The following is a 26,052-nucleotide window of genomic DNA, read 5'->3' as shown; positions in this document are numbered from 1 at the left end:
GTGCTTTTGAGCCCCTTTTCGGTTAAGGCTGGGTGCTTAGGTCACTGCGCCCCTACTCATGATTAGTTGAGCCAATGTGGATGTGTGCTCTGCCATTCTTATGAGCACCGTGATTCCTGCCCAAGGATAAGGCTCCTGCCTGACGCCCAGAGGTCCCTCTACTGAGGTTGTAGGCCCGATGTCAATGTTATGCACCCATTGTTTCGTTTCTTTTCTTGCAGGAGGTGCTAAGGCCAGGCTGGCTGTGTTATACCTAGTGTTATGCCCACTGTTGATATGTTCTGTGCCAAAGGTATGTGCCCCAGGGTGGGCGTGATTATGCCAGCCCAGGCCTGTTATTACATTTTCATGTCTATGCCAGTTGTTAAGGCCAGGTGCCACCTGTTTCTTTTCACAGGAGACGCGGATGCAGGCCCTGTTGTGTGGCTATGCCTTCATACCTAGTGTGTATTTTATGTCAAATGCTTTAGTTTACGCCTACAGCTTACGTCTAGGTGAGGCCAAGGATTAAGGCAAGAGTTTGCCCTGTGATATTGACCTTGGGTTTCAGCATTAGTATTTCTTTCCCACACATATTCTGCTAAGGTTTCATGCCAATGATAACACTTTTATTTCAGCTGGACACTAATGGACTTCATTAACCCTTTTTCTTATTTCTCCCATTTTTCCTTGTAAATAATCCCCCCTTGCATTCATTGCTCTGGCGCCAGTTGGCGCCCCCTTGTGATTACTGCTATTTTTGTGTTTTACCTTTGCAGGTTGGAGATAATACAACACTTATTCTTTTTCCAACCAGAAGCGGTGTTGTGTCTCTTTTGTGGTGTGCCTGGTGTGTCGTCTGTGAGTACTGCGTGGATGCTTTACACATGTCCTCTGAAGTTTGGCCTGCCCGCTCTGCTCCATGCTACCCCCTGTAGAATTGGTAACCCCATTTCTAACACTGCTGATGGTATCAAACCCAAAAAAGAGCTTCTGGATGCCATTCTCTATGCCTCAGAGCCCAAAAACAAAGATGAACCTTGCTCTTTCCTAGGTCTCATCGAGTTCTACTCTAAATTTATTGAGATATTGTCCTCAAAAACCTACGATTTGAGACAACTCCTCAAAACCATAAACAAATTTGTTTGGTCTGATGAATGTCGTAGATCATTTTGCATGTTAAAAAATGAGATGTGTTCAGCTACAACCCTGCAAGGTTTTGATCCCTCATTAACCACCATTGTAACCACTGATGCCAGTGGAAGAGGCTTAGATGCGGTGCTTACCCAGAGAGATCAGAGGGGCACAGCATGCACCATTGCCTTTGCCTCTCGCCAGCTTCCGTTGTGGCCATGTCTGCCAATTGGGGGTCTATGTGCATTAAAAATGACCGCCTGCGCTCTGTTGAGATTGCGGAATTGGCATTACCCAAAAACACAGAGCCCTCGGCGCCCATTCCAAACTTTCCGTCACATCTAGCGGTGTGTTCGTATCTTTCGAGTGCACCGCCACATCCAGGATCTTAGTAATGGGCCAGAGATATCTAATAATTTATCCTGGCACCCTCTCAAGGCTCCATCCAAACCCTTCTTTGGAACCTTAGAAAATTTCTTTAGGAAAGAGTCCATGTTAGGGTCGGAGCTTAAAGTGGCACGCTTGGCCTTCTCAAACCCCTGGCGAAGGTTCTCCTGGACATAATGTGCTACTTCCACACAAGGTACCAAGTCTGTGGAACGCGGGTGGAGGATAGTTTTCGGGTCAAAAAGGAGATTTTTGGTAGGTGGAGGTGCGTTGACATGGTGAGTTTTGCGTTTCTTTTTTGCCGTTATATTGTGTCCTTATAGTGTCAGAGGTGTCTGGGGCAGGCAGAGATGACTCATCCGTGTCCCCTGCCAACAGGGTGGAATTTGTGTCCGGAAAGGGTTCGCCGTAGGAATCATGATCAAGGGCCGAAGACGCCACTTGTGCAAGGCTCCCCGCAGAGGAGTGTTGAGATGCGATGCCTAAAGCCGCCTGCATCTGGCACTTCCCATAATTCTTCAGGGGTTCAGCATCTAGTTGAACAACCTTAATTAACGCACTGTTCACAGAGCCCTGGACATGGGTATCCAGAGCTTTGACCAACTGCTCCTCCAAATGGTGCTCTTGGGGCACCTCTTCATAGCCACCATAATCATAATATTCAGCCCACTGGTCAGCCTCTTCGGCGTAATACGCCATTGTGTAATAGGAGGTGTGGAGGAGATTAAGGGGGTGGGTAGAACCCCAGGGTGATCACTGACAGGAAGATAAAGAACAAACTTGCAAGCCAAAACCCTGACTACACTGTCCCTCAAAGTGAAAGTACCACACACTGGCCCTAAGTCTAAGTAAAAGCACCAAAACTGCCAAAAAGTCCTTTATATCTTCGTGGAGGGAGCCATCCTTTACTTCCCCTAAGGCAGAGCCTTTTAAACACTTTTGCGCCCTATCGGGCGTTCAGGAGGCTGAGGGCTGAGCAGCTGCGCTTGTTGATGCGTGAGAAGCCAATCGGGACTGAAATCTCCGATCTGGCATCTTGCGCATGCGCGAGCGTCGTAGCAATGAAAAGAGGACTGGCTGCCCCTGCAGCGCGCATTTTGCGCGTCGCGCGTTACCACGCTCCCGCTCCTCTTCAAGAGAAAAAAATGCCACACTGAGCGCCGATGCGCTCCCATTACCATAAGCACAGCACAATGCATGAACACAGCGCGCGGACAAGGTACAAAGCGCAATTAACCTCTTTCAAGCGCGCGTGAATACATCTACCAGAAATGAAAGAACACATGCAAAACACTTACCTCGCTGCTACAACAGCAAAGAAAGAGGAAGTGGTTTCTGCATGACGAACTATATATACGCTATGGACTGATAATGACAGGTGCATACTATGGAGGGAGTTGTACTTCCAGGGTATGCTCAGTTTAGAGTGGTTCATTGGCTGCTGTTTGCCAGTAAAGTAAAGAGAAGCATAATCTGAGCCTCCGTGGACTGACATTGAAGTGGCATAGACATCATGGGACCTGTTATGGATCATGGGTGGTTACATTTCTTGATGAGGTTTTCATTAAGGAGGCGTTACCCAAATGTATTGTCAGTGACAATGGCCCTCAGTTTACCTCAGAGTTATTCCGCAAATACTTAGGATGAAACAATATAACACACAAAACCACGTCTGTGTATCACCCTGACAGTAATGGGGCTGTTGAGCGCTTCAACAGGGTCCTTAAGGGCATTATAAAGCTAGCCACATATAACAATTTAGCATGGAAGAATGAAGTTTGCAAGACTTTATGGACATATCGCATTACACCATGCAACAGCACAGGACACCGCCCAGTCGAGCTCATGAGGGGCAGGACCCCCATGTCTAAAGACAATGTGGGTTGGCTAGCTGCCAACAAAAGAGTAGAATGGTCACCTGAACAAGTAAGACCCTGTTTAGAAAAAACCCAAGAGGAATGCAAAGCACGTTATTACACCAAACATAGCTGCAAACCTGTGCATTTATGTGTGGGTGACATGGTACGAGTGAAAGTGAGTGGGTTCACATCAAAGAGTCATAATAGGTTTTCAAAACCTCTCAGGGTAGAAAAGGTGTTTTGCAACTCAGCCTTGTTGAGTGGCGGTAGAGTTTGGCATTTCTCAAAGTTATCTGCATGCAATCCTGGTTACCAAGATGGACTAGAACCTAGGGACTCACAGTATGGTCAAACACACCCCAGCTCAAAGGGAGGAATGTGGATTTCTAGGAGGATGACGAAAATATTGGTCAATTACAAGTCACCCAGCGAACAGCCTCTACGTGCTCAGAAGAGCGTTTACCTGAAAATGGCATTGATGTACCTTTAAGAACCAGAGTTGGTTGACTTGTGGTTCCTCCAAGGAAACTCAATGATTTTGTATGTGATTAGCATTTTCCTCTTGTTTTTGTTCAGTATAGAGGAAGATGTGTAGTGTTTACCCTCTCCATTTGTCCCCTCTCGCCACCCTTCCCCACCCACCTCCCTGCCATCAGCTGAGCGTTCTGGAATGTTGCCAGATGACAGCGGATGATGACGTCAACAAGACGCTCCTCTCGGGTCTCTCCACTGACCCACTTTACACTGTGTTGGAAATTATCAATAAACTATAGTTTTACTCCTTCCTCGAGTTGTCATCTTTACACTCTTTAAAATTAAACAGTTATTTCTTTAACATGCAATGGTGTTTAACCTTAATACATCAGATTATTTATTCTTGTACAACACCCTGAATTCATGTAATAGAAGTTGCTCTCATATCTGATAACTAAGGAAAAGAAAGCTCTCTAAAATTAAATATCTGCCTAAAATCACACAAATTAGTGAAGCACGGAAGCCAGGATGAGTCCCGGGTTTCTGGGCTCACATGATGAAATTCAGCAAAGGTGACTCTGCCCCCGGTGACCCGGACACGATCACACTCACAGGAAGAGAGGAGCTCAGTGTAACTATGTGCCTTTTACTTAAGTGTATCTAGTTGTCCCTTTAGGGGTTTTGATGATTGTTTAAGCAGCACCATGGCGATGGAATGTTTATGTGTGGGCAGCAGGTCAGTTGCACCTGACTAGATCAAGCTGATGGATGGGACATTTCCTTCTCCTGGATAAACTTATCTTTATTCACCCTTCTGGAGATTATTCTCGATTTTACACTCAGCCTCCGCTGCTGACTCTGCCCCCGCCGACCCGGGTGCTATTACACGGACCGGACGAGAACAGCTGAGCAGCCGCTGCTCTGACCCGGAAGTCAAGCTGTTCCTGAGCTCTGCATAGAAGGAGAAGCGGGAGCCGGTCTTAGGTGCCTAGTGTTTTTATTTCACCGGGAGGTGCTTTTGAGCCCCTATTCGGTTAAGGCTGGGTGCTTAGGTCACTGCGCCCCTACTAGTTGAGCCAATGTGGATGTGTGTTCTGCCATTCTTATGAGCACCGTGATTCCTGCCCAAGGATAAGGCTCCTGCCTGATGCCCAGAGGTCCCTCTACTGAGGTTGTAGGCCCGATGTCAATGTTATGCACCCATTGTTTCTTTTCTTGCAGGAGGTGCTAAGGCCAGGCCGGCTGTGTTATACCTAGTGTTATGCCCACTGTTGATATGTTCTGTGTCAAAGGTATGTGCCCCAGGGTGGGCGTGATTATGCCAGCCCAGGCCTGATATTACATTTGCATGTCTATGCCAGTTGTTAAGGCCAGGTGTCGCCTGTTTCTTTTCACAGGAGACGCGGATGCAGGCCCTGTTGTGTGGCTATGCCTCCATACCTAGTGTGTATTTTATGTCTAATGATTTCTTTCCCACACATATTCTGCTAAGGTTTCAAGCCAATGATAACATTTTTATTTCAGCTGGACACTAATGGATTTCATTCACCCTTTTTCTTATTTCTCCCATTTTTCCTTGTAAATAATCCCCCCTTGCATTCATTGCTCTGGCGCCAGTTGGCGCCCCCTTGTGATTACTGCTATTGTTGTGTTTTACCTTTGCAGGTTGGAGATAATACAACACTCATTCTTTTTCCAACTAGAAGCGGTGTTTTGTCTCTTTTGTGGTGTGCCTGGTGTGTCGTCTGTGAGTACTGCGTGGACGCTTTACACATGTCCTCTGAAGTTTGGCCTGCCCGCTCTGCTCCATGCTACCCCCTGTAGAATTGGTAACCCCATTTCTAACACTGCTGATGGTATCAAACCCAAAAAAGAGCTTCTGGATGCCATTCTCTATGCCCCAGAGCCCAAAAACAAAGATGAACCTTGCTCTTTCCTAGGTCTCATCGAGTTCTACTCTAAATTTATTCAGATATTGTCCTCAAAAACCTACGATTTGAGACAACTCCTCAAAACCATAAACAAATTTGTTTGGTCTGATGAATGTCGTAGATCATGATGCATGTTAAAAAATGAGATGTGTTCAGCTCCAACCCTGCAAGGTTTTGATCCCTCATTAACCACCATTGTAACCACTGATGCCAGTGGAAGAGGCTTAGATGCGGTGCTTACCCAGAGAGATCAGAGGGGCACAGCATGCACCATTGCCTTTGCCTCTCGCCAGCTTCCGTTGTGGCCATGTCGGCCAATTGGGGGTCTATGCGCATTAAAAATGACCGCCTGCACTCTGTTGAGATTGCGCAATTGGCATTACCCAAAAAACACAGAGCCCTCGGCGCCCATTCCAAACTTTCCGTCACATCTAGCGGTGTTTTCGTATCTTTCGGGTACACCGCCACATCCAAGATCTTAGTAATGGGCCAGAGATATCTAATAATTTATCCTGGCACCCTCTCAAGGCTCCATCCAAACCCTTCTTTGGATCCTTAGAAAATTTCTTTAGGAAAGAGTCCATGTTAGGGTCGGAGCTTAAAGTGGCATAATCGGCATTCTCAAACCCCTGGCGAATATTCTCCTGGACATAATGTGCTACTTCCACACAAAGTACCCAGTCTGTGGAACGCGGGTGGATGATAGTTTTCAGGTAAAAAAGGAGATTTTTGGTAGGTGGATGTGCCTTGACGTGGTGAGTTTTGCGTTTCTTTATTGCCAGTTTAGGCGGTTATATCGGGAAACAACCTTTACAACGCAACTTTTACAACGAACTACCATTACAACGAAATTTGTACAACGCAAAAACCATTACAACGCATGTATTTACAACGCATGTTTTTACAACGCAGGTACCTTTACAACGCATACCATTACAACGTAAGTATTGGTAAGTATATAATTATATTTAAAATGTTATATGTTTGGTTTTTTTTTAGGGTTATTTTTATAATTATATTTAAAATGTTATATGTTTGGGTTTTTTTTAGGGGTATTTTTATAATTATATTTAAAATGTTATATGTTTGGTTTTTTTTATAAGGATATTTTTAGGGTTCAGGGTCAGTTTTGGGTTTTTGGGTAAAGGGGTATTTTTAGGGTTCAGGGTCAGTTTTCAGTTTTTGGGTAAAGGGGTATTTTTAGGGTTCAGGGTCAGTTTGGGGTTTTTGGGTAAAGGGGTATTTTTAGGGTTCAGGGTCAGTTTTCAGTTTTTAGGTAAAGGGGTATTTTTAGGGTTCAGGGTCAGTTTTCAGTTTTTGGGTAAAGGGGTATTTTTAGGGTTCAGGGTCAGTTTTCAGTTTTTGGGTAAAGGGGTATTTTTAGGGTTCAGGGTCAGTTTTCAGTTTTTGGGTAAAGGGGTATTTTTAAGGTTCAGGGTCAGTTTTCAGTTTTTGGGTAAAGGGGTATTTTTAGGGTTCAGGGTCAGTTTTCAATTTTTGGGTAAAGGGGTATTTTTTAGGGTTCAGGGTCAGTTTTCAGTTTTTGGGTAAAGGGGTATTTTTAGGGTTCAGGGTCAGTTTTCAGTTTTTGGGTAAAGGGGTATTTTTAGGGTTCAGGATCAGTTTTGGGTTTTTGGGGTACAGGGGTATTTTTAGAGATCAGGGTCAATTTTGGGTTTTTGGGGTACAGGGATACAGGGTAAAAATAAAATAAAATTAAATTAAATTTAAATTAAATAATTAAATACATTAAATTTAAATTAAATCAATTAAATGAAATGAAATTAAATTAAATTAAATTAAATTAAATATTATTAAATTTAATTAATTTAAATTAAAAAAATTAATATATACTAAATTTAATTAATTTAAATTAAAAAAATTAATATATACTAAATTAAATTAAATAATATATTTAATTAATATAAATAAATATAAATAATTTAAATGAAATGAAATGAAATTAAATTAAATTACATTAAATTAAATTAAATATTTTTAATTTTAATTAATATATATTAAAAAAATTAATATATACTAAATTAAATTAAATAATATATTTAGTTAATATAATTAAATATAAATAATTTAAATGAAATGAAATTAAATTAAATTAAATTAAATTACATTAAATTAAATTAAATTACATTAAATTAAATTAAATTACATTAAATTAAATTAAATAATATTAATTTAAATTAATTTAAATTAAAAAAATTATTATATACGTAGCAATACCTACGTTGTAATGGAATGCGTCGTAAAGGTACCTGCGTTGTAAAAACATGCGTTGTAAATGCATGCGTTGTAATGGATTTTGCGTTGTAAAAATTTCGTTGTAACAGTATACGTTGTAAAAGTATGCGTTGTAACGTCATACATCCGGTTATATCGTGTCCTTATAGTGTCAGAGGTGTCTGGGGCAGGCGGAGATGACTCATCCGTGTCCCCTGCCAACAGGGTCGAATTTTTGTCCGGAAAGGGTTCGCCGTAGGAATCATGATCAAGGGCCGAAGACGCCACTTGTGCAAGTCTCCCCGCAGAGGAGTGTTGAGATGCGATGCCTAAAGCCGCCTGCATCTGGCGCTTCCCATAATTCTTCAGGGGTTCAGCATCTGGTTGAACAACCTTAATTAACGCACTGTTCACAGAGCCCTGGACATGGGTATCCAGAGCTTCGACCAACTGCTCCTCCAAATGGTGATCTTGGGGCACCTCTTCATAGCCACCATAATCATAATAATCAGCCCACTGGTCCGCCTCTTCGGCGTAATACACTATTGTGTAATAGGAGGTGTGGAGGAGATTAAGGGGGTGGGTAGAACCCCAGGGTGATCTCTGGCAGGAAGATAAAGAATAAACTTGCAAGCCAAAACCCTGACTACACTGTCCCTCAAAGTGAAAGTACCACACACTGGCCCTACATCTAAGTAAAAGTACCAAAACTGACAAAAAGTCCTTTATATCTTCGTGGAGGGAGCCATCCTTCACTTCCCCTAAGGCAGAGCCTTTTAAACGCTTTTGCGCCCTATCGGGCGTTCAGGAGGCTGAGGGCTGTGCAGCTGCGCTTGTTGATGCGTGAGAAGCCAATCGGGACTGAAATATCCGATCCGGCATCTTGCGCATGCGCGAGCGTCGTAGCAATGAAAAGAGGACTGTCTGCCCCTACAGCGCGCATCGCGCGTTACCACGCTCCCGCTCCTCTACACAGACAAAAATGCCACACTGAGCGCCGATGCGCTCCGATTACCATAAACACAGCACAATGCACGAACACAGCGTGCGGACAAGGAACAAATCGCAATTAACCTCTTTCAAGCACGCGTGAATACATCTACCAGAAATGAAAGAACACATGCAAAACACTTAACTCGCTGCTACAGCAGCAAAGAAAGAGGAAGTGGTTTCTGCATGACGAACTATATATACGCTATGGACTGATAATGACAGGTGCATACTATGGAGGGAGTTGTACGTCCAGGGTATGCTCAGTTTAAAGTGGTTCATTGGCTGCTGTTTGCCAGTAAAGTAAAGAGAATCATAATCTGAGCCTCTGTGGACTGACATTGAATTGGCATAGACATCATGGGACTTGTTATGGATCATGGGTGGTTACATTTCTTGATGAGGTTTTCATTAAGGAGGCGTTACCCAAATGTATTGTCAGTGACAATGGCCCCCAGTTTACCTCAGAGTTATTCCGCAACTACTTAGGATGGAACAATATAACACACAAAACCACGTCTGTGTATCACCCTGACAGTAATGGGGCTGTTGAGCGCTTCAACAGGGTCCTTGAGGGCATTATAAAGCTAGCCACATATAACAATTTAGCATGGAAGAATGAAGTTTGCAAGACTTTATGGACATATCGCATTACACCATGCAACAGCACAGGACACCGCCCAGTCGAGCTCATGAGGGGCAGGACCCCCATGTCTAAAGACAATGTGGGTTGGCTAGCTGCCAACAAAAGAGTAGAATGGTCACCTGAACAAGCAAGACCCTGTTTAGAAAAAACCCAAGAGGAATGCAAAGCACGTTATTACACCAAACATAGCTGCAAACCTGTGCATTTATGTGTGGATGACATGGTACGAGTGAAAGTGAGTGGGTTCACATCAAAGAGTCATAATAGGTTTTCAAAACCTCTCAGGGTAGAAAAGGTGTTTTGCAACTCAGCCTTGTTGAGTGACGGTAGAGTTTGGCATTTCTCAAAGTTATCTGCATGCAATCCTGGTTACCAAGATGGACTAGAACCTAGGGACTCACAGTATGGTCAAACACACCGCAGCTCAAAGGGAGGAATGTGGATTTCTGGAAGGATGACGAAAATGTTGGTCAATTACAAGTCACCCAGCGAACAGCCTCTACGTGCTCAGAAGAGCGTTTATATGAAAATGGCATTGGTGTACCTTTAAGAACCAGAGTTGGTCGACTTGTGGTTCCTCCAAGGAAACTCAATGATTTTGTATGTGATTAGCATTTTCCTCTTGTTGTTGTTCAGTATAGAGGAAGATGTGTAGTGTTCACCCTCTCCCTTTTGTCCCCTCTCACCACCCTTCTCCACCCTCCTCCCTGCCATCAGCTGAGCGTTCTGGAATGTTGCCAGATGACGGCTGATGATGACGGCAACCAGATGCTCCTCTCGGGTCTCCTCACTGACCCACTTTACACTGTGTTGGAAGTTATCAATAAACTATAGTTTTACCCCTACCTCGAGTTGTCATCTTTACATTCTCTTTAAAATTAAACAGTTATTTCTTTAACATGCAATGGCGTTTAACCCTTATACATCAGATTATTTATTCTTGTGCAACACCCTGAACTCATGTAATAGAAGTTGCTCTCATATCTGATAACTAAGAAAAAGAAAGCTCTCTAAAATGAAATATTTGCCTAAAATCACACAAATTAGTGAAGCACGGAAGCCAGGATGAGTCCCGGGTTTCTGGGCTCACATGATGAAATTCAGCAAAGGTGACTCTGCCCCCGGTGACCCGGACACGATCACACTCACAGGAAGAGAGGAGCTCAGTGTAACAATGTGCCTCTTACTTAAGTGTATCTAGTTGTCCCTTTAAGGGTTTTGATGATTGTTTAAGCAGCGCCATGGCAATAGAATGTTTATGTGTGGGCAGCAAGTCAGTTGCACCTGACTAGATCAAGCTGATGGATGGGACATTTCCTTCTCCTGAATAAACTTATCTTTATTCATCCTTCTGGAGATTATTCTTGATTTTATACTCAGCCTCCGCTGCTGACTCTGCCCCCGCTGACCCGGGTGCTATTACACTGACAGGACGAGAACAGCTGAGCAGCCGCTGCTCTGACCCGGAAGTGAAGCTGTTCCTGAGCTCTGCACAGAAGGAGAAGCGGAAGCTTTGAAGGAGGAGAGAGGGTGAGACTGAGGGGGGACTGAGGGGGGAGGAGGAGGAGGGGGAGGGGGGAAGAAGGAGGGGGAGGGGGAAAGGAGGAAGAGGGGGAGGAGGGGGAGGAGGGGGAGGAGGGGGAGGAGGGGCACAGGGGAGGAGGAGGAGGAAGAGGAGAGGGGACGGAGAAGGAGGGGGAGGGGGAGGATGAGTGGAGGGAGTGAGACTGAGGGGGGACTGAGGGGGGAGGGGCTGAGGGGAGGAGGGGGGAATGGAGGATGAGGAGGAGGAGGAGGAGGAGGAGAGGGGGACGGAAGAGGGGGAGGGGGACGGAAGAGGGGGAGGGGGAGGGGGAAGGAGGAGGGGGAGGAGAGGGAGGAGGGGGGAGGAGAGGGAGGAGGGGGGAGGATGGGGACTGAGGGGGGAGGAGGAGGGAGGAGGAGGTGGGTGAGACTGAGGGGGGAGGAGGAGGAGGGGGAAGGAGGAAAAGGGGGAAGGAGGAGGGGAAGGGGGGAAGGAGGAGGAGGGGGGTGGAGGTGGAGGAGGAGGAGGAGGGGGGTGGAGGAGGAGGAGGGAGAGGCAGAAGGAGGCGGGCAAAAGGGCCCAGGGCAGTGAGGAGAGGAGAGGCCCGGGGCGGAGGAGGGAGGAGGGCCCGGGGCAGAGGAGGGAGGAGGGGGGAGGAGGGGGCTTAGTTGGCGTGATATAAAACTTAAAAACAAAAACCAGTAGGTGCAGAGAGTTCAGCAGCATTGCAGGGGGCAGCATCAGGTCTCCTGCAGTCCTTGTTTGCAGCACTGGTAACACTGCATGGTGCAGCACATGAGCTCATACAGATGTGAAGTTCACATGACTTGGGGTCATATGCAGAGGGCAGCACATGAGCTCATACAGATGTGAAGTGCTATGACTCGGGGTCAGATGCAGGGTGCAGCACATGAGCTCATACAGATGTGAAGTGCTATGACTTGGGGTCAGATGCAGGGAGCAGCTCATAATGCTAACACAGTCATATGACCCACAGCGGGGTAAGTTAGGCGTTAGATGTAGTGTGCATGCCATGAGCCTCTCACACTCATCGTGCAATCTATGAAGTGTGAATGCAGTTCATGTGGTGCCAGCTCTCTTAGTATCCCTCTCTGAAGGGGTATTTACTGAGGGGTTATCGGCCCTTGGAGTTTCTTGGGGGTCAAAGGCTCTCTGTCCCCCTCCTGCTGCCCCTCCCTCTGTTCATTTAGGGGTGTCTCACCCAAGGCTCACTGGCGGTGGCAGAACATGCATCAGGGGGTATCGCTGGTCTTATCCAGACCAGCCCTGTGAACTGTCGGGTTGACCAGCACTCTACAGTTTTACCACACCAGGCGAGGACTAGCCAGCTCATTACTCCAGGCACTTCCCTCCCGCCTTCTCAGTCTTATCAGCTCCGGTCACAGCTCATCAGCTCCACATGTGTCTATCTCCGTTGCTTTATGCCCCAGGCTGTGTTGCTTACTTTTGGGACAGCAGCTTCTGGACGTGGCTGGCAGGATCGCTAATAGTCCCAGTTGGTTCCCCCACCTCTATTGGTAGGAGGTCTGCACTATCATGATAAAGTCGGGGCTGGCATGCTTCTCTTTCTGTCCCCCGGGGTGCTTCTCTTTCTGTCCCCAAGGTGCTTCTCTTTCGGTTCCCCCGGGTGCTTCTGTTTCAGTTCCCCCGGGTGCTTCTGTTTTGATTCCTCTGGCTGCTTCTCTTTCGGTTCACCCGGGTGCTTCTGTTTCGGTGCTTCTCTTTCGGTTCCCATGGGTGCTTCTGTTTCGGTTCCCCTGGGTGCTTCTCCTACTCTTCCCATGGGTACTTCTCTTTTGGTTTCCCAGGTGCTTCCCTTTCTATTCCCCGGGGTGCTTCCCTTTCTATTCCCCCAGGTGATTCTCTTTCAGTTCCCCTGGGTGCTTCCCTTTCGGTTTCCCTGAAATGAAATGAAATTACATATTTATAAAGCGCACGGATACTCACTAAGAGTGTCACAGCGCTAATCTCAAGAACAGAAGCTTCCTGCAGAATCGCCCCACCAATAATTATTGTTGGAACAGCCACGTTTTCAGTTGTTTTCTAAACAACAGCAAGTCCTGAGCCTGTCTAAGATGTAAAGGTAGTTCATTCCACAACCGGGGTGCTTGAACCTGGAATGACCTTCCTCCTATCCGAGATTTTGTAAACTTAGGAGTCACCATGAGTGATTGCTTGGAGGATCTAAGGATCCGTTGAGGCTGGTAACACTGGATCCTGTTCCTCAGATATACTGCACCTGTATCATGGAAGGCGCGATAGGCAAGCACTAAGGCTTTCAGATGGAGTGACATACGTGTTCTGGTGTTTACCATAAGTATAGCTCTGGCAGCCGCGTTCTGCACAACCTGAAGTCGGTTGAGCAAATACTCAGGCAGCCCCAGGTACAGGATGTTCACGTAGTCCAGCCTAGATGTAATTAAGGCTTGCACAACAATTTTACGGGTATCCATTGAGGTACTGGGTTTTTAAGAACCGGCACCGAACCGGCAACCCAGCGGTGTCAGGGTACACCCAGAGACCTCGGGTTCTTCCTGATTCAGACCACAGAAACTCAGAGTCTTCTAGGTGAAGTCAAGGATCGATTTTATTGGCTGCAACCAAGGTAACAGGTGTCCTAGAAGTACAACACACGGGGAAGTATATTCTCAGGAGACTGCTCGAATTTACAAAGTCAGGCTTCTCTCTTTATACAGAATATTCAGCTTCAGGCAAACATTCTTCGAATTTGTAGTATGTCATTTATAGTTATTGGTTACAAAAGAAAAGCAGAGTCATGATGACATGTACATATTTCACGTTGTGCTGCCCACAACAAATCACCCGGCGAGGCCCAACATTTCATCAGATATCGGTGGACCCCCAATAAAACAGGCACCTCCCCACCATAAAGTAAGTGAAGCAAAAAGAGTAGAGACAGATGTGAGCAAGATACGGCAGGTGTGCGCGCTGAAATGGTTTTATGGCTTATTGAGCCTTGATGCTATCTTGTTCGGCCACTGGGAGGGGAACTGACCTAACGAGTTCGGCCTGGGGCAATGGTTCCAACTTGCACAGGTCATAGGAAAGTCGATTAAGGAGTATGTGTCCTTGTGGAATTGAATTCAGCTGGATTAAGGCCTATGTAAAGGGCAACACATAAATGGAAGCCAAGGGTTCAGAATGCAAATCACGATTTTGAGGTGAAATCGTCACTTGAATATGCTGAAAATATATGTACATGGTGTGCTCGTCATTCTCGGTCTTTTGATACCAAATTCGTCATGTTTCGACGAAGTTTAATTCTCGAGTTCAGAATGATTACACGAGTACAGAATTTTCAGAACCACAAACCCTCCTTTTGCCCTTACATAGGCAATTAATCTATCCTCATGTTAGTCAGAGTCCAGATCTATATTCCTAAAGTCATTGAGATGTTGCTGTAACATCATTCTAGTACTTAGTTCATCTCTTGATACAGGCTTCCTTACACATGATGTGACACAAAGGCCACATATTGCAGGAGCGCACTGTATGCACAGACAGAACAGAAAAAGAATGGCTAAGACCATCCCAATGACCATTAGAATTTTCCATCCCCAGGCAGATATCAGTTCCCAGAACCATCCCATTAACGACCAATCTCCTTTATCCACATGAATAGATTCGGAAATCTTATGTAGTTTGGAGATGGCCTGGTACACTGTTGGAGCGTTATCAGGGATGAAGATACAGCAACTAGATTGGATCAATCTGCATACCCCACCTCGGTCTGCAAGTATGACATCTAATGCGACCCTGTTCTGAAGGGTCATAAGTCGATCCGACTGGAGCTCAGCAGTCAGGTTACTAAGGGCACAAGTAGTTTCTATCACGGTGGACTCAACTACCCTTGCCAATTGCCTTATGTTTCTGCTGTTAGCCATGGATCCCCAGAACGTCAGAAAACCCTTTGCAAAGTCCCTAAATTCTTGACCTGCAGTGTCTTCTTCACTCAAAACACCTCTAACTATCCTTGTCCGGTGGTAGTCTGCCGCTGCTGTGTAGGTGGGAGGCAACAGGAAGGAAACAAAACACGAGCCCGAAAAGTCAGGGGGCAACCATGTATAGGCTCTATCGTGGCAGATGAAATAGGTACCCTTAGCTGCTAAAAACGCAGGGGAAGTCTGAGAACCAAAAACATACGTTTCAGTACAGACACTCTTCCCTAACTGAGCCCTGGGATTCGTGCCATTACCTTGCAGACACAGATGACCCTGATGGGGTACAATCCAAATCGGGGAAGATCTCTTAGCTTGCTGTTTCTCACTCAGAGTAGCTCCATATCCAGTCATGTTGCATCCTATGTATACTAGTGTCTCATCTCTAGGGATAGTCTCATAAGAAATACCTTCCTTAATCATGTCTACTATACCCTTGACTAGAGCACTTTTCCTAGGATTGTCTGTTACAGAACGTAGGGGGTAGATTTCGTGGGCATATATGAACATTGTCCTATATGCCCATACAGAACCATTGTGACTAAATGACAGGACTAGATAAGGGATACCTTTATCCGTTGTGTGAGGCATAAGACCGCACACCCAACAGTTAGTTGTGTTCATTACAAGTTGGTGTTGGTGTAACAACTGAACAAAGGAGTTATTAATGAACTCCAATCTCCTATTGGATTCGTGGTCAGGAAGAGGGTGGAAAGAATGAGAGGAAACAGTAGGAGGAGGTATGGGTGATGTAGTGGGTGCAAATGTTACACGAAAAGAGAATAAAACATAACTTATTAAAAAATATCATTATACTGAATAGCATAAAAATGCACAATATTATAAAACTTTTCTTTGTCATCACGTTACATAATCTGCGCTTTAAGTTCATTCGTTTGGCAGGTCTCTCCGCATCGGGAAACTCCATCCTCTCTAAAGTGCTGCCCGCGGTGGGAGGTTGCCTCTGCTAAGGGATGCTTCTGTCAGTCTAGGGCAACTCCCTTGGACCAACCAGAACTACCGACCTAACGTCGTCAGCTGCACCCCAAAGACTTTAATCAACCGCGGCCCTAGCAGCGGAACCCGGACGGCGGTTCGAAAAACAAAAATAAGCAAGTTTCTTAGATGGGAGAGCTGCACTTTCAAAAATAGTACTTGGGAGGAAAAAGAAATATCTGTTTATTAGTCCATGGATCTTGGTCTCAAATTGCAAAAGAAATTGTTTTATTAGTTCGTTTTTCTCGGTCTCAAATGATATCGTTGTTTTCCAGGTATTGTCTGATCCTGGAACAAAAGGTCAGGCTCTGTAGTGTTCAATCGCTTGGATGGTGGCACGGCTTTGTGCGAAATGTTCTCATTTTCTTGTTCAGAGTCAGTTCTTTTTACATCATTAAAAGGGACGGCATGTGGCACGGTATCAGGTTCTGGGTCAGCGACACCCTTCTGGACCCACTGGTCATAGGGCAGAGGAAAAGGGATTTTCTTACAATGGATCCCGTGGACCCAGTTGGCCTTCCCCTCCACCCGAACGGCTGACCTTGTGGAAAGAAGGACGAGGTGAGTCCCGGTCCACCTGGGCTGTTCGTTCTTTGTTCTTTGAAAGTTTCTGACAAGAATCCAGGAACCAGGGTCAATGGCGTGACCCGGAGTCTCAGAGACCGGTGGCAGGGTGTTGTGGACCTGTTGATGCAAAACACGCAATTTAGCCGTCAATTTATACAGATAATCGAGCAAAACAGGGTGTTCCAGGTCACTAAATTTTGTGGGTCTAGGCACTCCCCATATGTTGGCTGGCCGGCCAAAAACTATCTCATATGGACTAAGTTTCACTCGTGAATGCACAGTCATTCTAGTGGACAGGAGTGCTAAGGGTATAGCGTCAGGCCATTTAAGACCTGTGCTCGCTTGGATTTTGGCCAGTTTAAGTTTTAAAGTGCCGTTGTAGCATTCTACTAATCCAGCTGATTGGGGGTGATTCGCAGGGTGAAACTTCTGCCGAATACCTAGCCCTTCACACACTCTCTTCATCACACGACCCACAAATTCACTTCCATTATCAGACCAGACCATTCTAGGCATTCCAAACCTGGGGAAGTACTCTTTCACAAGGGCTTTTGCTGTGGACAAGGCAGTATTGTCTTTTAGGGGATAGGCTTCTACCCATCTTGAGAAGGCACAAACAACAACGAGTACGTATTTTAAGTTGTTGCACCTCTCCATGTGGATAAAATCTAGCTACAAAACCTCGAACGGATACGTAGGAGGTGCAAAATGACCAGCTGGAGTTGGGGTTCCCCTACCAGGATTGTGTTTCAAACATACCATGCAGTTCTTGACAACATTCTCTGCACACTTGGGAATCCCTGGATTCTTCCATACTGGGGCCAACAACTCGCAAATCCCTTTCACGCTGATATGAGCCATTCCATGAGCCATTGTAACCACTGCAAGCACATATGCATCGGGTAACAACCATCTCTGATGCTCTGATAATTCAATCCAGCAACCATTTGCATCCATTCTACCCGTACTTTCTCTCCACATGCTCAATTCTTTCTCTTTGGCCTCAGCTTGAATGGACTTCACACTCTCTATTGTGTCTTCACACATTCCAACATCACCAGTCCATCTTGCAGGGCCTGCAACATACATTCGGCTCATTACATTCTTTGCCGTTTCTTTTGCGATCTCATCAGCAAATGCATTTCCACGACCAACATCATCAGTCACCTTCTTGTGAGCACTACATTTCACAATCGCCATTTGCAGAGGCAAGGTCAGTGATTCAAGAAGCTCATTCACCAACTGACCATGCTGAATCTTAGCTCCATGCGAAGTCAGGAGCCCACGTTCTCTCCACAATCGCCCAAAACTGTGAGCCACTCCAAATGCATACTGACTATCATTGTAGATAGTCACTTTCATTCCTTTAGACAACACACATGCTCTCGTGAGTGCAATCAATTCCGCTGCTTGAGCTGAATTATGTGGGACACGTGCAGCTTCAACAACTGTATGTAAAGTCGTAACGGCATATGCTGCAGTCGTGTCACCACTCGGGAGCTTGAAGCATGAACCATCCACCCATAATGTACCATCACATTCAGCAAGAGGAGTATCGGATAGATCTACTCTCCCTTTCGTCTCTTCCTCTGTTCTGAGAAAACAATCGTGCTGTTCTGAAACATCTGATTCCTCTGCAATTGGCAACAACGTAGCTAGGTTTAAGGTACTGCACCTTTTTATGTGCACATGACTCGCTAGTAATGTTTATTCGTAACTGGACAATTGAGCACTAGTTAAGTGCTGTGTCTTGGTTCTATTTAACAACGTGTCTACTGCATGTGGGACCATCACTACTAGTGTATTATTCATTACTAGACCAGCAGACTGTCGAATAGAGACAGCCGCTGCTGCTGTGGCTCTTAAACAACTCGGTAATGCTTTTGCCACCAGATCCAAGGTCGACGAAAAATAGGCACATGGACGCTGCCTACCTCCAAACAACTGAGTCAACACAGACAATGCACAGCCCTTTCTCGTGGACATATAATGTGAAAGGCTTACTGTAGTCGGGGGTACCTAACACAGGAGCCGAACACAATGCTGTGCGTAATTCGAGAAAACTTTTCTGACACTCTTCAGACCAAGGAATGGGATTGGGTGTGTTTTTACACGTTAATGCCACCAAAGGTTTGGCCAATATCGAAAAATTTGGAATCCACTGTCTACAGTACGATGTAATGCCCAAGAAAGCACACACTTCTCTCTGTGTTCTTGGCACATTCAATTTCGCTATTGCCTGAATTCTTTCTGGGGTCAGTTTCCTTCCCTCCTTCGATAAGAGGTGACCTAAGTAGGTTACCTCTTGTCGGCAATATTGCAGTTTGGAAAGTGACACCTTGTGATGTAAATCACACAGATGACGCAGCAATGACAGCGTGGCCTTTTTACAAATTTTCTCAGTGTCTGCGGCAATCAGTAAATCATCCACATACTGTACAAGAGTAGCACCTTTAGGTAAAACAATCGTATCAAGCTGTGTTTTTAGAGCTTGACTGTATATTGATGGACTTTCACAGTAGCCCTGAGGAGCGCGTTTAAAGCGGAAGCTGCAACCTCCTAAACTGAAGGAAAAAATATCCCTGCTCTCCTCAGCAATCGGGATGCTGAAGAAAGCATTCTTCAGGTCAATCACCGAAAACCAAGAGGCAGAAGCTGGAATCATAGTCAATAATGTGGTAATGTCGGGGACAACTGGGAATTGTGGCACAACTATTTTATTCACCTCTCTAAGGTCAATCACGAATCTATACACAGGTGGCTGGGAAGGGTCAGTTCGAACTGGACTATTGCAAACGTTGCCTCGCGTTTCTTCAATCACATCCTTTTCAATCAATTCGTAAACGATCGCTAGTAAAGCTTTTTCACCCTCACTAGATATCCTATATTGGGGAATTCGTGGCATTTGAACATTGGCTTTCAATGTTACAACATACGGTGGTATTTCTAAAAGACCCACATCATTTGGACCAGCGGCCCAAAGAATATCTGGAAGAAACGACAATTCTGCTGGAAGTTTGTCCCTTGACAGATACATGGGAGAAACCACTTTCTTATCTAAAGTAAGTTGTACTCCTGAAGGAGAACAGTACAAAGTTGCATGCAATCTTTTTAACAAATCCAATCCTAGCAAGTTTTCACCACAACCTGTTGTCAGAATGAGGGGTGCTTCGAATTTGCAAGGACCAACAGAAAGAGACAAAGGGTCAGAAATCGGATTTCTAACAGGGGCGCCAGAAAAACCTACAGAAACGTTCATTTCGCCAGACAAAGGTGCGCCAGGGAGTTTGGAGTGCATAATAGAACTCTTTATAGCACCAGTATCCAACAGAAAAGGCTCTGACACACCTGATGTAATCACTTCAACATAAGGTCCACTCTGATCTACTGGAACTGAAACAACTCCCTCTCTTTGTCTATGGCTGTCCTATCAATCATTACCCTCCAAGTAGTCATCTTCTGTATAGTAATTGAATTTGAATTTGAATTTAAAATACTTATATAGCGCAACGTACACCATACGGTTTCTTGGCGCTTTTGGAGGCATGAGAACAAAAGATTAAAAAGGGACAATTAGTGTGGGAAGGCCTGGACAAACAAGAAAGTTTTCAGGCCCTTGCGGAAGAGGGAGTATTGTTTGGTCGCTCGTAGGTGGTCAGGGAGGGAATTCCAAAAGGTGGGAGCCAGAACTGAGAAATTGGAACCTCCCCATTTTTTCCTGTTATAGCGAGGAACCTGTAGCAGGGATTGAGAGGATGATCGAAGCTGTCTAGTGGGGACATAATCTTTTAGCAGGGAAGAAATGAAGGCAGGGGCCGTTCCCAGCCGTGCCTGGAAAGCCATGCAGCCCGTCTTAAAGAGAGACCGCTGTAGAACAGGCAACCAGTGCAGGGCCTTCAACAATGGTGTAGAATGATGGAAGCAGGGGAGGCCATACACCAGCCGAGCTGCCTGGTTCTGCACGAGCTGGAGTTTACGTAGGCTGTACGCCGGGATGCCGTTGTATAGGGCATTGGCATAATCTAGCCGGGAGATCACAAGGGCAGACATAATGAGTTTAAGTGCCAGAGGGGAAAAAAAACGAGAGACAGTGTGAATAGTGCGGAGCATCAGAAAGCAAGAAGAAACGACAGAACTGATTTGTGACTGGAGGGTAAGCTGATTGTTAATTTTTATACCTAGGGTCTTGACCGTGGAAGAAGGGACCGGAGGAGAACCAAGAGTGGAAGGCCAGAAAGAAGAGTTCCAGGGACTGGAAGAGCCACCAGTGAGCACCAACTCGGTTTTATCCGGGTTCAGCTTCAGATGGTTGTGGCTCATCCAGTCCCTGATAAAAATCATAATAGATTGAAAATTAGAAATAGCGTGAGTGGAAGAAGAAAGATTGAAGACAAGCTGGAGGTCATCTGCATAATTATATACAGTGACCTCCAGCTGCTGAAGTGCGAAGATAAGAGTGTAGAAATAGAGATTGAACAATAGAGGAGAAAGAGAAGAGCCCTGGGGAACACCACAAGTGATCTTAAGTGGAGCTGCCGTGAACTCTCCCAGCCGGACCGCCTGGGTGCGATCCCGCAGGAAGGACGAGAGCCAAACTAGTGCTGAGCCCCCGATTCCCGCCGCTCCGATACGTGAAAGCAAGATGGAATGATCCACCGTATCGAAAGCGGCGGAGAGATCGAGGAGCACCAGGGCTTGATGTTTGTTTTGGTCCAGGCCCTCCCTGAGGTTGTTCAGGACCGACACCACGACGGACTCCGTGGAGTGCTTGGGACGGAAACACGCCTGACAGGACGCCAGACCTCCCGTAGCCTCCACATGGGCACTGAGTACCGAGGCAACATGGCGCTCAAGCACCTTGCCCAAGTATGGCAGCAAGGAGATGGGCCGATAATTGATTGGAATAGCTGGATCGGCACCTGGTTTCTTCAAGATAGGCACAATAGTGGCTGCTTTAAGGGTTGGAGTCACAACCCCTTGTGAAAGGGAACTATTGAGGAAGGTGATCGGGGGCTGTGTGCAGACGGAGTAGAGTTGTTGGAGGATGCGAGCCGGACAGATATCAGCTGGGGAACCTGACTTAACTTTGAGAAGTGTTTCCCGAAACACTTCTTCCGTGATGGGAGGGATTGATGTTAGACAAGGCAGAAGGATAGGCGGGAGGGGATCCACGTAAGTGGCAGAAGGAGGAGGGATATTGCTCTTGATATTGGAAATTTTATCAAGGAAATAAAAATTTAAAGAGTCACAAAGGGATTGAGTGGGAGGAGGTTTAGACATGCTCCTTTCTGAAAAAGCTAACTCGTGAACAATAGAAAAAATTTCTCGCGATTGATTTTCGGCTGTTAGAATTTTTGCTGAGAAATAGGCAGTTTTAGCTCCTACAATAGCTTTTTGGACTCCTGCAGTAGTGTAAGATAATAGGTTTTCAGTAGGGGACAATATTCCCTTCTCCATAATCTCTCGGCCCGCCAGAGAGACAATTTTTTTCCCTTTAAGTCTTCGTCAAACCACCGATTCGCCTCCTTTGATTGATATCCGGCGTAGGGGGGCTGAGAGATTACAGCCTCCCGCAAGCCAGGTGTCTATCCCAATAGCTTGTGACGACGATGGTAAACCAGCTAAATTGGGTGCAGAGGCTAAGAGGGAGGATGATAATGAGGTCAGATCAACACGGTTCCAATTCCGTGCCCAGGTGTTTTTTACCGGCGGGATCTTGACTGATAGACTAGGGTGAAGAGAGAAAGAAATAAATGCATGGTCAGACCATGGACAAGGGAACACTGATATGGAAGAGATGGAGTAGTTAAGAGACCAGACTTGACATCAACATAGTATTGAGCTGTCCTGTCAGATGCGTTGTTCTGCTGATTGAACCTATTCATAGAATTTTGTGGTGGAAGGGGACGTGTGTTCTGGGGGACGTTTCCACGTCCTCGACCTCTAGGCGCTTGCTGAACACCACGACCTCTCACACCAGAAACACCATTGGCACGCTGTAACAAAATAGGACAACTATACTTGAAATGACCTTCTTCCTTGCAATACGAACACTGGTTGGGGCCTACAGGTACACGGGGTTTAGTATACTCGACCCTTTGAGAGTTCCTCTGATACTGTTGAGGCTGCTGAAAATTATTCTGATAGTTATTCTGGCCACTATTATTTTGATAACCACCACCACGTGGTGGATATGCTTGCTGTAGCAAAACCTTTGTTTTTAATTCCTTAGTTTTCTTTTCTGCTCTATCTTTCTCGTCTTTGTCTCTATTCTCGTAATATTGGGCAGTAGCTAATATCTGCGCTGAAGATGAGACTGCCCAAGAACTTTCTGAATCCTTTAACTTTTTACACAATTCTGGAAGCAGATTGTGCACGAATTTATCAACAAACAATCTCTGACCACCTTCTGTGGTCATATCTTGACCGCTGTGGTCGACAAATGTTTCTTCAAACCTGGTGAAGAAATCAGAGACTGTCTCTTCTTTCTTCTGCTTGCATGCAGACAACTTATCCCAATTTACACGTATTGCAGGCATTATCGTTTTCATGTAATCAACTATTCTACCAGGGAGCTCTGCTATCAAAGGCTCAGGCTTAGCACCACCAACTTGTCGGGCATCTGCAGCAGCAATATTAGCCCATGAGTCACCTAACTCCTGATCATGATCTGTATGACGAATTTTACCCCATAAAGGCTGTGGAACAACATTCCCAAATAGCATATTGATATCGGCTAAATTCATTATGCATGACCCAGCAGTTTGTGACAACTCTTTGTAATACCCTGCAGGATTTTTACGCGGATCAGGTAATGTCTGTTTGAGCGCTAAAACTTCAGCTCGCTTCCATGGGACATGTACCCATACACGCTGAAAGTGTGGCAGAATAGGTGGGTTAGCAGTTGTATCACCCTCTCTCCATTGTGGGGGAACTTCTCTCATAGGGTATTGTCACGCCTTTTTCCTACTAGATGCACCAGGCTCAGATTGTGACCCAGAACTGCTCCCCTTACTCCGATAGGATAATAATATGTCAACCGCTTTCTCTACATCGGGACCTACAATCATGCCCTCTCCAAACTTAAACCATACACGACACAACTCTTGCGGGTTGCATTCCAGATCATTGTCTTCCAAATCCTCACAAAGGAAAACACACATCTGTTCAAAAACATATCTCTGCGTCGGTGCTTCCCATTGATGGAAGACTTCCATGACAGACTCTACATCATACTTTACAGTGTCCATAACCCATTTCCGTGCCAAACGATTCAATGAGTCTCTCTCTTGATAGTCAGGCAGTCGACTTCGCAACTGTCTTCGTTCCTTTTTAGGGGTCGTAGGAGGCGAGAGAAGGTTAGTGACAGTGCTGGCCATTTTCTGCCGAATGGAAGGTGAAACTGAAGGAAGAACGGGTGGAAAAACGGGGTGAGACAAGGCAGGGGCAGAGACAATAGCAGAGGAGGCATCAGGAGAAGTAGAAGGAGCATTAGGCAAAATCATAGAGGGAGCATTAGGAGAAGTAGAAAGGACAGTAGGCAAAATCGTAGAAAGCACAGGTGGAGCAGATGTGGTTGGTGGGCCTGGAGGAGGCTGCACCGTAGAGACAGGAGTCAGCTGAAGAACAGCTGGTGGGTGCTGCGGAGGAACAGGAGGTGTAGGTTGCACAACTTAAGGTTGTGGGGGTGCCGTGGCATTTTGCGCATAGGGGGGTGGCGAACTTAATAAATGCGACATTAATGGATCTTTTTCACGCTCTTTTGCTGCCTCTTGCTGAAGAGACGGCAAAACTGGATAGCATTTATCTATTACCATTTTACGTTGCCTGTGCAACTGCTCACTCATCTGCTCTTCTTCGTTGTCTTTAAACTGCATAGCAGCTTGCATTACTTAAAGTACCCCTTCTCTCTTATTTTTCTTAGCTAATTTGATTTCCTTCTGTTTGGCCTCCTTACGCCATAGGCGGAAAGAGTCGAACATTGCCGGCCGGGCTTTCTTTTTGAACAGTTTAACTTCAAGGTTATCTAAGATTTCGGTATCAAAGCTACCATATTGTGGCCATTTTAAAACACCATCTTTTCTGGTGTATTTGATCCACACTTCATTGTATGTGATGGGGCCTACCCCATGTTTCACATATAACTCGTAAGTCGGAGTTCCAACCGGAGGAACCGGACATGAGTCCTCCAATCGGGAGTCCCTATTATTACAACCAAGACAAAACAAATTTCCAAGTCTAAGACTAGGCATCTTCGCTCTCTAGTCTAGTTCCAAACTTCAAAGGATTTATCGATTACGATATTTCTCGTGAATACACGAGTCCTTCGGTTTTGGTGCTTGCAAGTACCAACAATTATCCCAAAGGATACCCAAGATTAAGACCAACTAAGGACTGGGAGACGCTCCACTTATACTTAACTGAGATATCGATGACGTCACCAGAAGACTCGTCTTAGTGTTTCGCTCTACCAAACTTCAAGGGTCCAAATCAGGGCGATAGCCAGGGCAGCAGTCCTTTGTAGCCGTCGGGAAGCGGGGAACCTCGCAGCAAAGACCTTCGCTCCACGTCGACATGCAGGGGTCGATGAGGTGGTTGGCCGTCCTCCGGAATTTTCACACGAAGCTCCTCACGAACCTCTGGCTGACTGGTACCACTGGAATCGCCCCAAACGTTGGGCGCCAGCTGAGGTACTGGGTTTTTAAGAACCGGCACAGAACCGGCAACCCAGCGGTGTCAGGGTACACCCAGAGACCTCGGGTTCTTCCTGATTCAGACCACAGAAACTCAGAGTCTTCTAGGTGAAGTCAAGGATCGATTTTATTGGCTGCAACCAAGGTAACAGGTGTCCTAGAAGTACAACACACGGGGAAGTATATTCTCAGGAGACTGCTCGAATTTACAAAGTCAGGCTTCTCTCTTATACAGAATATTCAGCTTCAGGCAAACATTCTTCGAATTTGTAGTATGTCATTTATAGTTATTGGTTACAAAAGAAAAGCAGAGTCATGATGACATGTACATATTTCACGTCGTGCTGCCCACAACAAATCACCCGGGGAGGCCCAACATTTCATCAGATATCGGTGGACCCCCAAAAAAACAGGCACCTCCCCACCATAAAGTAAGTGAAGCAAAAAGAGTAGAGACAGATGTGAGCAAGATACGGCAGGTGTGCGCGCTGAAATGGTTTTATGGCTTATTGAGCCTTGATGCTATCTTGTTCGGCCACTGGGAGGGGAACTGACATAACGAGTTCGGCCTGGGGCAATGGTTCCAACTTGCACAGGTCATAGGAAAGTCGATTAAGGAGTATGTGTCCTTGTGGAATTGAATTCAGCTGGATTAA

The 26,052-nt window shown here is 45.7% G+C and overlaps 1 protein-coding gene across 1 annotated transcript in view; it reads left to right on the top strand.

Moving 5' to 3' along the window:
- The first annotated feature begins 11,105 nt into the window (after positions 1-11,105).
- The window catches only part of LOC144760298 (uncharacterized), a 109,136-nt gene continuing 94,189 nt past the window's right edge, over positions 11,106-26,052 (top strand). The window contains exon 1 of the mRNA XM_078646525.1: positions 11,106-11,165. The gene's annotated coding sequence lies outside the window, so the exon portion shown is untranslated. The remainder of the gene's footprint in view (positions 11,166-26,052) is intronic.

Source organism: Lissotriton helveticus, chromosome 1_1, assembly GCF_964261635.1.
Source record: "Lissotriton helveticus chromosome 1_1, aLisHel1.1, whole genome shotgun sequence".
Classification (NCBI taxonomy): domain Eukaryota; kingdom Metazoa; phylum Chordata; class Amphibia; order Caudata; family Salamandridae; genus Lissotriton; species Lissotriton helveticus.
The sequence above is the reverse complement of the archived record's forward strand: the minus strand, read 5'-3'. Positions and strand labels throughout refer to the sequence as shown.